General features: G+C 41.4%; 1 long non-coding RNA gene across 1 annotated transcript in view; it reads left to right on the forward strand.

Moving 5' to 3' along the window:
• LOC308637946 overlaps positions 1-1,751 on the forward strand; it is a 36,859-nt gene extending 35,108 nt beyond the window's left edge. Inside the window, exon 4 of the long non-coding RNA XR_014019711.1 lies at positions 1,637-1,751. This is a non-coding gene — a long non-coding RNA (uncharacterized lncRNA). The remainder of the gene's footprint in view (positions 1-1,636) is intronic.
• Positions 1,752-13,015: the final 11,264 nt, after the last annotated feature.

Here is a 13,015-nt window from a genome sequence, read left to right on the forward strand (position 1 = left end):
GTGATGCTGAGAATCGAACCCGGGCCGCACACATGCCAGGCGAGCGCGCTACTGCTTGAGCCACATCCCCAGCCCTTGTTTTTATTTTACACATATAAAGCATTCAAATTCCAATTAAAAGTTCCAGACTTGCTCAAGACCATTCAAGATACAGGTCCTTCTACCTTAGCTGACATGCTGGCTCTCTAACTTAATCATATTTTATATCTGCATGGTGTTTCATGATTTTCAAAGCCCTTTGAGGGTTAGTCATGAAAATAACCCAATTAGAAATTTTGGAGTGATGAGCCACTTTCTTATTTTTCAGAATTTATTCAGTTTATTTGTAAACTGAACTTTTGATTGATTGACTCACCAGCTATAATAGCTCTGCCTGGCTCACAATGCCCATCTTTTGGGTCTCAGTTTTCAGTGATCACACTACACTGCACCTAAGCTCGAAAAAACCTTCAGCTCTCTATGCCTCTCCCATCCCCAGCAGAGAGCAGGAGAGAAACTGTGGGAATCACAGAAACTTGAGCTCCAAAGCAGGATCTGAACAGATCAGATGTACCAGGGTGCCAGGGACTAGAAGGGAGTTCTCCTTCAAAGAATAGCCTGACAGTTACAAGAAACAGCCCCCTGGGAGACATCCTGCCTGGGAGACACCCTGCAGCCATCTATCTCCCTGAGACATCCTGCGGCCATCTGTCTTCCTGAAACATCCTGCGTTATCTCACCTTGTGAAGACATCCAGCAACTGCCAATAAGAGAGCTTCCCCCATCCCCAGCACATAAATACCCCTGTGTGAACAATAAAAGTTTGCAGCTTGATCAGAACTCCTGTCTTGCTGTCACCCTTCGTGTCTCTTGTCCCTTCATTCCTCCCCATCTAGGTTCGCTGCCTACGTTGATGTGTCCTGCCAGTCGGGACACCAGGGGACAGTTTACAAATGTACATCAAAACAGCCCTGCCCAATTCTAGGCACTTTAGGGATAGGGTCAGGCTTGGTGGAAGAGCTAATAGTAGGAGGCTGCTTTCTACTCAGAAGATGCCCCTGGTGATTTGGATACAGATTCACCACCAGCCTCTCTAGCCAGCCAACCGGATCCCAAGCTTTGCTGCCAGAAGTTATCTGATACTCTGATCCCACAGCCCTGGGATAATTCTCTTCTTACCTTATTAATGGCTTAGGCTTCCCACTGCTTTTGAGAGGCTCACTGCTAGCCGAGCTGATCACTGTTCACTGACTCACCAGATCCCTTCACGGCTTCCTCCTCCTCCTCCTCCTCCTCCTCCTCCTCCTCCTCTTCCTCCTCCTCCTCCTCCTCCTCCTAAAAAAGATCCACCTTGCAAGAGGCTGACAAACCACTGGCTCCCAGGAAGCTGTGACATTTATAACTTTAACACCAGTGAGACTCAAGGGGTGGGGAGACTCTCCAGCATGTGGGCAAAGCAAAGGCGGACGCATTCTCTCCCCAGCCTGGGATGTTGCCTAGAATGTTGACTGCTCAAAGGTCAGCTCTCATGGCAAGGTAGAAGCAGAAAAGAAGCAGACTTAGCAGATGAGTTCACAGGGACATTGCTCATTATAGGCAGAATTGCTCAGAAGGTCTTATACCTTACTCATATCTCTTTTTTTTAATTTCTAAGGAGAAAATGTGAAGATTGTTTATGCCTTGCACTTCTTTGCTCCCTCCACCCTACAGAGGTAAAATGTCTTATCTTCTGTGTCACATCCAACATCTTTACCCTTCTCATAAGAGGTAATAAATATGTTCTGGAAGGACACAGATGTACTGGCATTTGGTTGGAGTAAAGGGGACAAAAAAATTTCCCTTTAAAAAAAGAGAAAAGAGTCATTATTAAGAATGATAATGTCTTACTAGCTGTGTGCCTTGAGCAAAACACATACCCACTCTGAGCTACTTTACATGGTTGTTAAGAGTCTAAAACAGAAGATGCATGTGCAGAAATGGAAACTGTGATGCAGCATAGAAACCACAGACTTTCAGAGATCTGGGCAAGTTACTGCATCTCTTTTGAGTCCTAGAATATCAGTGTAAAATAAGGGTGATAACATCCACCTGATAGTATTGTTGTGAACGTTGGGATTAATACACACAAAGTCCCTATACAGTATTATGATAGTAATAAAAGTTTTAAAGCAGTAGCTATTATTGAATAATAATAATATACCTCTTGTTTATTCCTGGGCTGCTGGCTCAATTTCCAGGCTCTGAAAGAGTAGGCAAGCATTGTGTGAGTTCTGGAACTCTAGGGTTTGGATGATTTCCATCAGCTGAGTATCACTGCACAAAGGACAAGAACCTGTGAGGTTGCCACGTATTGATTTCAACTGTGCATCTCTTCTTTTCTTCCTGTTTCTTTCTGGCAGAGAGAAGAGAAATTTCTCTTCCTCCCTGTTCTGTGCAGAGATGTAAGTTCAAGAGCCAGAGTAGGTAGCAGTAGTTCCGTTTTTATTTTTATTTTAAAAGGAATACTTGTTAAGTATAAAAAGTTTGAAAATACACTATTTATAAGGAAGGAAATAGGAATCCCTTTGTACATTGCTTCCCAGAGAAAATTGCCATTGATAATTTTTCTGTTCATGTAGAAAAGACAATTTTATACATGCTTTTCTTTTATTTTTTGCTCTATTTAAAGATAGTTTAAATTATGAAATGCAAATAGGTTATAAAGGTAAATTTAACAGGGCTGAGGTTGTGGCTCAGCAGTAGAGCACTCACCTCACACCTGTGAGACCCTGGGTTTGATCCCCAGCACCACATAAAAATAAATAAATAAAATAAAGGTGTTGTGTCCAACTACAACTAAAAAATACATATTAAAAAGGGGGTAAATTTAACAAAGGAACTACCACTTAAATAACAAAAACAAACCAAAATCAGAACAGCGTCAAAGCCACCTCCCTTCCCTCACAGACCTTCCCCGCTCAGCACTCAGGGTGGCTGCTTTCACAGTAAGCAGGTCCTTGCTTCTGTTTGTGGCTTACCATGTAGGCAATATCAGTGGAATCATACCTGCAGACATTCTTTTGAGCTTTCCTTTCAACCTTATCCTTTAAGAGTCATCACACCATTTCATATAGTTATCTTTGTAAAAAATTTCTATGTAATGTTCCTTATACCACCTCTTATGATGTATCTTGTTAATGGGCATTGGGATTGTTTATAGTTGTGATTGACTTTTTTTTTTTTTTTTGGTACTGAGAACTGAACCCTGGGGTGCTCTACCAATGAGCTACCTTGTTAATTTTTTTTTTTTTTTTGAGACAGGGACTTGCTATGTTGCCCAAGCCAGACTCGAACTTGTGATCTTCCTGCCTCAGTCTGCTGAGTCGCTGGGATTACAGTGCACCACTGCACCTGACGTGACTGGACGTTCTTGACATGTACCCTGGCATACATGTCTACTGCAGTGTCTCTTGGGGATGCTGGGACACAGTCCATGTTGGGCTTTGAGTTTTTTACTTCATGCTATTTACCCATGTCAACTAATATATTTGGCAGATGTTATTTTGACAGGATTTATAATATTCCAGTGCTCCACTCTCAGACAAAATTAGATCGTATTGTTTCTGATTTTTTCCTATTACATCCAACACTGTGATGAATAGGTGACTTTTTATATATTTTGGTTGTAGATGGATGGACACAATACCTTTATTTTGTTTATTTTTTTTTTTAATGTGGTATCGGGATCAAACCCAGTGCCTCACACATGCTCAGCAAGCGCTCTCATATATCAGATACACAAATTGTGTTTTATTTCAGGGAATCTCAGAGATCCCTACAATAGGCTCTGTAGACTTCATGCACTCTCAAAACATGGTTTGAAGACTGTTGTCTTCCTGGAAGCACCATTCCAGAGAACTGGATTCTCTATCCCTGCCCTTGGATCTTTACCACCTTTACAGTGTGGGCTCCACCTGAATGGTGACAAGACCTTGGGTCAGACACTCATCTAGTCTCTGATTACTTTATATCAGTTTCTGCTGGTTGTATCATCTAGTGCTACTGCTTTTATCTAGACCATTGTTCCTCGTGTACTGAGACTGGAGTTCCTTTGTGGCTCGACTTGGGTACAGGTCTTTCCTGCTCACAGTGGCACTGAAAGGTCAATGAGGTTTTTCTTGAGTTTCTTTTCATGTGGGGGCTCCAACATTCCTCATTTTACTGTGTACATCAGCCTACAATGTGGATGTGAAGACCTGAAACTTTTGAGTGATCTGAAACTATCTTTGTCACCAACCCTACATTACTTACCAAAGTCTGGTGTCTGGCAGAGACTGTGTATTGGCTAAGTGGCTGGATTTAAAGAATGGATCTAGGGGGACTAGACCTTTGTGTTTTGGCTAAACTTCTACATATTTGACCTTAGCATCATAGTGATCCAGCACCTTCTGAAGAAGTGTCTGCAAACCAGGAAGATAATCTTGGGTGCTATAAATCTTTTTATCAAATTGACAGTTGTTTTAAATAAAACTTGCTTCTTTGAGTTGCGTCCTGGGGGTGGACACCTGTGTAGGTGCCCCATGGCAATAGGATGGTCTTTATCGCTGTGTTAGAAATATTTGTTTCAATAATGGTAGAACAAGCTAGATTAGGGGAGGTCAGAATCAGGGAAAAGGGAAATGTAGTTTTAAGTTTCTTGTTGGTTGTTGTTTTTTGAGGCCTCTTAATAGGGCATAGAGGATAGGAAAATAGGGAGTTCCTGGTAGAGATCAGGCATCCTTTATGTCTTTGGTGGATCAGGAGCTTGACATTGCTGAACATTGCTGGATAATGGTTGCCTTATGTGGAATCAGGATCCTGGAACTGATAGTAGAGCAGGTGAAATCAGGGGAACATTAAAAGATGTGATTATAATAACCATGGAAACTAAGCTGGATTAGAGGAGAAACAAGGGCACAAATGGCATAGCTGAGCTAATGTGGAGGACAAGCTTTTTGGAAGCCAAGGGTCAGGATTTGAGGCATGATAGTTTTGGAAGGACCATATATAAGAGCATTGAGATTATGTAGCTGCATCCTAGGAGCAGTGTTGGAGCATAACCATATGACTGCTATGAGGGTCGTTTAGTCTGGCTAACTTCTGTTGTGATTTGGCTATGAGATGTCCCCTAAAAGCTCATGTTAATGTAGGAATGTTCAGAGTTGCAATGATTAAATTATGAGAATCAGAACCTAATCAGTGGGTTAATCTAGTTGATGGATCAATAATTTGAAAGGATTACAGTCCTGGGCGCTTGCCCTGGAAGGGTTCATCTTCTTGTGGCCCCTTCCCTCCCTCTCTGCTTCCTGGCTGCCATGAGAAAAGCAGTGCTCTTCCATCACACCCTTCTGCCATGATGGTCGGCCTTACCTTGGGCCCAGAGCAATAGGGACGGCCAACCCTGGACTAAACCTCTAAAACCATGAGACCAAAATCAACTTTTCTTCATCTAAGTTGGTCTTGCTGGATATTTTGGTCACAGTGATATAAAGTTGTGTCAAATGTGGGCAACTGTAGGAAAGGAAGAGGCAGAATGATCTGGAAGCCTCAATGAGGAGAGCAAGTGGACTCTGTTCCACTGTGGGGAACAGAGAATAGCTGTCCCTAGAGAGGGCTACCGGGGAAGGAGTGACCTCAAATAAGACCCAATTTCTGTTAGAGAAACAAGGAGAAGGAAAAATACAGACTCTAAGAAGGATTTTGTTGTTCCCAGCAATGAACTCATGAAGATTTTAGGAGATGGAGAGTGGAAAATGAGGTCAAAAGATGGGCTATACAGAGCCATTTGGGATGGGATATGGAGCAACATGGGATCCTGGTCTTTTTGAACTTCCAGCATAAATCAGGAGAAAGAGAATAATGATAAGAGAAATTATGGTCACACTGCAGGCAGAGGTGGCCCAGCTGAGTGTTGGGGGAGAGCATCCAGAGAGCTGGTTCTTTACTCTTTGTTCTCATCACTGGTGATGCGAAGGCCAGGGAAGGAGTGTTGTTGAAACTCTAGAAATGGAGACCCCTCACACTGAATATGAACAGTGTCACCACTGTAATAGTGCAGAGTGTTTTGAGTCAGCTTGCCTGAGAAATGGGAGTCTGGTCGAAGGCAGGAAGGGAAGTGACGGAGCAGCGTGGAACACTAAAGGGCAAGGTAGACTCCGGGAGACTTCACAGGAGTTCCTGAGTACTGACCCATCTGACACGACGTTGTACACTCACAATTTGGGCTGATATGGCAGCTCAATGATGCCCTTGGGTGTAATCTTTCTGTAGACTTTTCAACCTCATTTATTGTGTCATGGCCATAAAAATACTGCAGAACATCTAGGACTAACATCCGTGTTTCAGAGAGGAAGTAGGGGAACAGTTAATAGGTGGAGAGGATATGCATGGCATAAGCAAAGAGGTGCATGTACTTAAGCCTCCAAAGTTCTTAGCTCTTGTGTGTTTGCTCTGTTTAAAACAGCTTCCCTTCTTTATGGCCAACCTAACTTCTGTCTTTTCTTTCAAGATTCAACCCAAGTTAGTATCACCTTTTCTGGGAGACCATTTATTATCTCCCTAGGCTGAGTTAGGTGCCCCTGGTTTGTGTGTTTAAGTTGCAGGGATGACTCTGATTCTTCTGTGTCTCTATTTCCTGTGCTGTGTAACTCTGACTTGGCAGTGCAACTTATTTTAATCATTGGGATATTTTTAAACAGAGGCTTAAAAATCACTGTGCAGTTGGGTGTGCTCTTGCTCTTGAGTGTAAAGTAACAACAATGATAATGTGCCTGCTTGATGAGATGCACATGAAACAGACCCAGATCACCATGTTTGTCCTAGCCAAGGCCATCCAAACTCTGCCAAGAGCAGTTTAGCCCTGAATACTTGAACGAACCCACCCAAATCAGCAGAACCATATGGGTGACTACCCCAATGCATGAGAAATTGACAGCTATTGTTGTGTATCACTGAAATTATGTGGCTGGTTGTTATTCAGGATTATTGTAGCATCAGATGATTGACACAATCCCTCGGACATGACTCTAAACATGGAACACTAAAGGGCAAGGTAGACAAATCTTAGCCTTGTCTCCCCAACTAATGTTGGGAAAGAGCCACCTTTTATCTGCATATATCCAGCACCCAACCTAGTGCCTGCCACATAGGGATTGTTCAGTGAAAGCCTGTGAAAGGAATGAGTGAATGAGCCTTTGTTTAAGGAACTCACTGCTTTGTGCACAACAGGTGCAAATTTCCTATATTTAAACAATGAAATCAAAATGATCTACCCACGGAAAATCCAGTTCAATAAACTACATGAAGCTCCCACAAAAAATAAACTCTCATCACAGATTAAAGCACTTTTATACCTCCAGTACAATGGTCATTTCTTAAACACTGGGCACTTGCTTTTACATTTTATTATATTGTATAGATCAGTTTAAAGATAATCTAAATCCCATAATACCTTTTGTAGGGTAGAGTGTAAATAAGTGGATATGACTCAGTCTAAATATCCTTACTATTATCTTCAGTAAACACTACTAGACCATTTTAACTACTGACATTTCCTAAATAATGTGAAGAAACTTGTATTTCTGAAAGAAATTATTTGCATTAATATAAAAAAGAAAATTTTTACTGGGGGTCTGCCTACTGGGAGCAAAGGTGTATCTACTAGCTTAGTCAGTGTGCAGGTGGGAAGATGAGGCTATCATCCTTGTGAAAGGTCAAAGATCACATGACATGGACTGTTTTGGGGACACTGAGCAAACTAGTTTTGACCAGGATGAGAGTTTCCTGCAGATCAAACATTAAAAAAAGTCTATGGGTGGAAGGTAGAGTGGAGCCCAGCTATGGAAATCCTGGAGTATGATATGAGGGCATTTTAACATTAGCTCTTGCTGAGCAGAGAATGCAACTTTTAAGGAAGGCAATGACCAAAATGTACGAAGCACGGTCACTCTAGCTGCTAGGTTCCAGCAGTATGCTGTGAGATGATTTTTGCAGAAACATGTTTAATAATCACATCAAATCATTTAATATCAAAATACTATTTGCAGGCAATGGGCCATTTATTTAAAAATAATATTTCATTAAAGTCTAGATTTATGTCAAAATACAAAAGACCAAGGAATTATTTTGAGGTCAAATGTTTGTTGTTCTCTTCCTTATAACCATTTAGCCTGTTGCCCATTGGGAGTCCATGAATAATTATTATTATTTTTTTCAATTTAAAAAATTATTTTACTATTCAGTAATTCTCATAAAATACATAAATGATATCATGAGTACCAAATATAACCAGAAATATCCATAGCAAATTAAAACTGAGCATTTTGCCACAATTCTATCAGGTGTTTGTTTTTGTTTTGGTGTCAAGGAATTGAACCCTGGGTGCTTAGCCACCAAACCATGTCCTAGCCTGTTTTTTTTATATTTTATTTAGAGACAAGGGTTTCACTGAGATGGTCAAGGCCTTGCCATGTTGCTGAGGCTGGCTTTGAACTCTGAACTCTGAACTTTGAACTCTGGCCTCAGCTTCCTGAGCCACTGGGATTATAGGCTTGAGCCACTGTTTCTAGCTATCAGACTTTTTTCTTCTTTTTATCTGAACTACATTGGGTTGATCTCATTTTCCTTTGTTGTGCTTTTAAAACTCTCCCCTGGTTCCTGTTGATCCAGTTGTGTGGAAACCTAATTGTAGCCAGGGGCACAGCTTGGAAGTGACAAAAATGAGGCTCCTTGAAGCCAAAACTAGAATCAACATGCGAATCACCTGCTCTGAGTTCCCTTCCCAAGAACAGAGCTCCCTGAGTTCTGGGAACATTTACCTTTTGGGTGTGAGGGTGTCCTTTGCCCTTGAAGTATTTCACAGCCCTATAACTGGATACTAATTGCTATGTTGGTGTCAGTGTTTCCTTTTATTCAACAGAAGCTTAGTGTCAAGAAGGTTAATTCTGTATGTCATGTTAGTAAGGGAAGCCCATCCTTTCACACTCCATGCCTCTCTACCTGCTGTTGCCTCTAGAACATTCATCCTGCCAAGCTCCCATTCCACAAATGGACAAACTCCATTCAGCCTTCTAAACCTTTTGTCTGTGCAGCCTTCCCTTATCCTGATGATCTGTGATCTCCTCCCTACTCCACACCTAACCCCACCATGTAAATAGCCACTCTCTTGTTATACAAAGTTAGTCATGCACATGCATTTCATGTCTGTCCTGTAGTTCCTTTTGTATCCCCAGCATCCAACATAAGATCTAGCATCTAGTAGGCTCTCAGTTAGTGTTCAAGCCAAAGGGAGAAGATCTAAGGGCAAAGACTGAAATTCTAAATTCTTCTAAGAAATCAGAGCAAAATATAAAGTGCAATACCTAAAAACAACTCAAATTCGATTACTCCTTCTTAAAGTATTTGGTTTCACAGCCCTCCAGTGGCAATCAAGGCAATGCCGTGTGGCCCCTTTATGGTATTCATTTAAAAGGCTCTTTGAGGCATCTCTACTGCGGAGATGCGGGCAGCTTCCTTTACCACTGCAGAGCGCGGCCTCGCCTCTGTTCCAACTGGAAGCTGGCTCCTGTACACCTTTTTGTCCTGTTTTCTCACGTTTCCATCACGCAGGAACGTTGTGTTCTTCCTCAGAGATCAGCCTTCCTTGCTACATCCTCCTCTACCCACCGCCTCCCGGAGCCAGGCAGAGCTGCGGGTGGTGGGGCAGGAGGGGGAGTCTAGCTCTGAGCCCCGGGGTGTTTTCTTTTTACTCGGTGAACGTTCCTTCTCATATTTGTAATCAGACAGGCGTGCAGTGTAATCCGCCCTCCGTGAGGATTGATGGAACTTGAGCACGGTTTAGTTAGCAGGCGAGGAGGAAGTGGGCCTCAGCAGGCCAGCTCCTGCAGCTGCTTCTGCAGACAAAGCCAAGGCCCCCTGGCTTGGGGTTGAGTCCTGCGGGTGTGTCCTGGGGAAGCAGAGCCTGGGCCCCCCTTCCCTCTGTTGCTCCTGGCAGTAGGAGCCAACTGGATTAAAGTTTGTTGAATAAATGAATGAATGTGACGTCCCCATTTCTATCATTCTTGACAATTCTGTTTTGTCTTCAGCTCTCTGTATTTGTTTTATCTTCCCTACTCTTTTAAAAAAAAAAAATTGGTTGTTTTTTCTTATACATGACAGTAGATTCTATTTTGATGAAATTATACATGCATGGAATACATCTTATTCTAATTAGTGTCCCAGTCCTGTGGATGTACACGATAGTGAGATTCACTGTGTCCCTTATTCTTGAGCAATTCATGAAATATGATATCAAACACCTTGAATGTAGAAGCAGAAAAAGAACCCAGCTGTCTTCTATTAAGCCAATGTTAAAAGAGATTTTCAAAAATAATAATACCAATATTTTAATTTAATTTTTTGGTTTTGGAAAATATAGCTATTTTTCATAAAAAGCATGTTAATTATGTTAACGTGTAATGTGTTTATTATTGTTATCTTTAAATAAAATAAATACAAATTTTAAATTATCAGTTTTAATTTCTAATATGGTAAATATTGATACATAGAAGCCCATATATACAAAAACTCCTCAGGGGTTTTAATTCTTTCAGAGTATTGAGGAGCCCTGAGATCAAAAATGCTTGAGAATAGATATATTAGATTGTTATAGTTAAAGCTTCGTCCCAGGGTTTCATAAACTGACTTCCAGACCACTCACGTATAATCGAATCAAGCCTTTATTGAAGCACACCGGAGGTGGCTGACCAAAACATAAAGCTGTTCCCCTGATCAGCCCCGAACAATTGCAAGGGCAATCCTTATAAGCCTGAAAACTGCAAAAGGGATGTCCAGGGGGTCTAGCCAATGCAAGCCAGCCAGGTTACGGAAGCGGGACAGTGCAGTCAAGCAGAGGGAAGCCTAACCAATCACAGTTAGCCCAGTCACCCCAGTTACAGAAACAGAGCCCCGTTACTCTAGTTCCAGAAACAATACACCATTAGGTAGTTCCGTGTTCTTAAAGGTTTCTATAGCAAAAGGAAAAGAACATCTTGCCCCAGTCAAGACTCTTCTACTTGGCATGGTTGTTTTACAGGATGAAGTCATAAAACAAAATGGAGTCACATTTGCTCCTACTACCACAAGATAAAATATAGTTTTTCCCCCTAGCTGTATAATTTTGGATATTCTCAACTCTTAAAGCAGTTTAGGCAAGGTACAAGTTTTGGAGGGTGAACATTAGGGCTCAAGATCACTAATCAGTTTCCAGATCAACTCAGAAAAAGAGGCAGCCCTGGGGCCTGTCTCCATGCTTGTTCTTGACTGTTTTGGGCTACTTGGATTTATTCTGATCTTTTTTTTAAATTTATTTTTTATTCTACTTTGTTATATATGACAGCAGAATGCATTACAATTCATATTACACATATAGAGCACGATTTTTCATATCTCTGGCTGTATATAAAGCATATTCACACCATTCGTGTCTTCATACATACACTTAGGGTAATGATGTCTAACTCATTTCCCCATCTTTCCTACCCCTGCTACCCTGTGACCTCTCCCTTCACCTCCCTCTCCTTTGCCCTATCTAAATTTCCTTCATTCCTCCCATACCCCTCACCCCCCCATTAACATTATGAGTCATCATCCTCATATCAAAGAAAACATTTTCAATGAACGTCAGAAAACTTGTATCCCTATCTCAAGCGCACATAATTCCCAGTTATGACTTTGTACTTCTAGTCTTGTTATTTCATTCCTGACCCCCATCCTCTTTTATGCTTAAGTGACATGTCAGCTTTTACTTTCTCCTTTGAGTAGACCTCTCCCCCAACTTTCTGTACTAAATCTCACAGAGCAAATGCTCTTACAATATCCAGGCACTTCCTGGTCTAGGGATTAGCCCAGTGGTGTGTTTCACACTGTGGCAGTACAGGATTACAACTCGTTTCATGTTTAAGTTCTTTCTGGTTGAGTACCTCCAGGGTAGGTAGCAGGAGAAAAGGCAAAGGAGGGAAACTCAACTCTTTTGCAACAGGTTCTGTATAACTAGTAAAAAGTTAAATTAAAACTTTGTCGTAAGTGAAGCAAAACCAACCAAACCAACCAACCCCAAAATCGTTCCTGGTGTAGTTATTTCTAAGAACTTCCTTGTTTGGCTGGAGGATCTCCTTTAGGGGAGGCCCATCTTGCAGAGTGAATACAGAAGTAGGAAGCACGTCACATATCATGTGACAGTGAAGCATGAATATGCAGTTTAGGATGCAGACTGCCTTTGTTTTCTTCCCCTTCAAATACTTGAGTCACAGCTTGATGGAATGGACTAAGAATTTTAATTGGCCTCTGTTACTTTATGAAAAATTATTTTTAAAAAATCTGTATATACTATAAACCCAGATATACTATATATTATATACCTGACACATACTGGTAAATTTCCTTCTGTTTATTTGCCTGATTTAATTAGTGATTTCTTTGGGTTTTGCTTTTGCAGTTTCCTTGATAATCTTCCATGATGACACATTTTGAGGAAGCTGGTAAATGTAGGGGCTATTCCCAACCAGTTCACTTGTTTGTTGTGTGATCTTTGGCAAGTCTTTCTTGCCCTGGGTCTCTGTGACTTATATCTGCCACACAGGGACAGTTGGGAGGGAAACAAAATGCAGACACCAAAGTTTTCAGAAAGTTAAAAGTATCATTCAAAACCTAAATAATATCAACTATTCCTCATACTTGATTCTCAAAATACCTTGAGAAAGAAACAGGAAACTAGGTACTTGTTCTACTTTCCACATCAGAACAAGACTGAGGAATGTTCTTGGGGGCCAGGTGTGGTGGCACATGCCTGTAATCCCAGTGGCTCGGGAGGCTGAGGCAGGAGGATTGCAAGTTCAAAGCCAGTCTCACCAATTAGCAAGTCCATAAGCAACTAGTTAGATCCTGTCTCAAAATAAAAAAAATAAAATAAAATTTAAAAAGGACTGGGGCTGTGGCTCAGTGATTAAGTGCCTCTGGATTCAATTCCTGGTACAAAAAAAGA

This window comes from Spermophilus citellus (genome assembly GCF_964194105.1).
Source record: "Spermophilus citellus genome assembly, chromosome: 18".
Taxonomy (NCBI): Eukaryota; Metazoa; Chordata; class Mammalia; order Rodentia; family Sciuridae; genus Spermophilus; species Spermophilus citellus.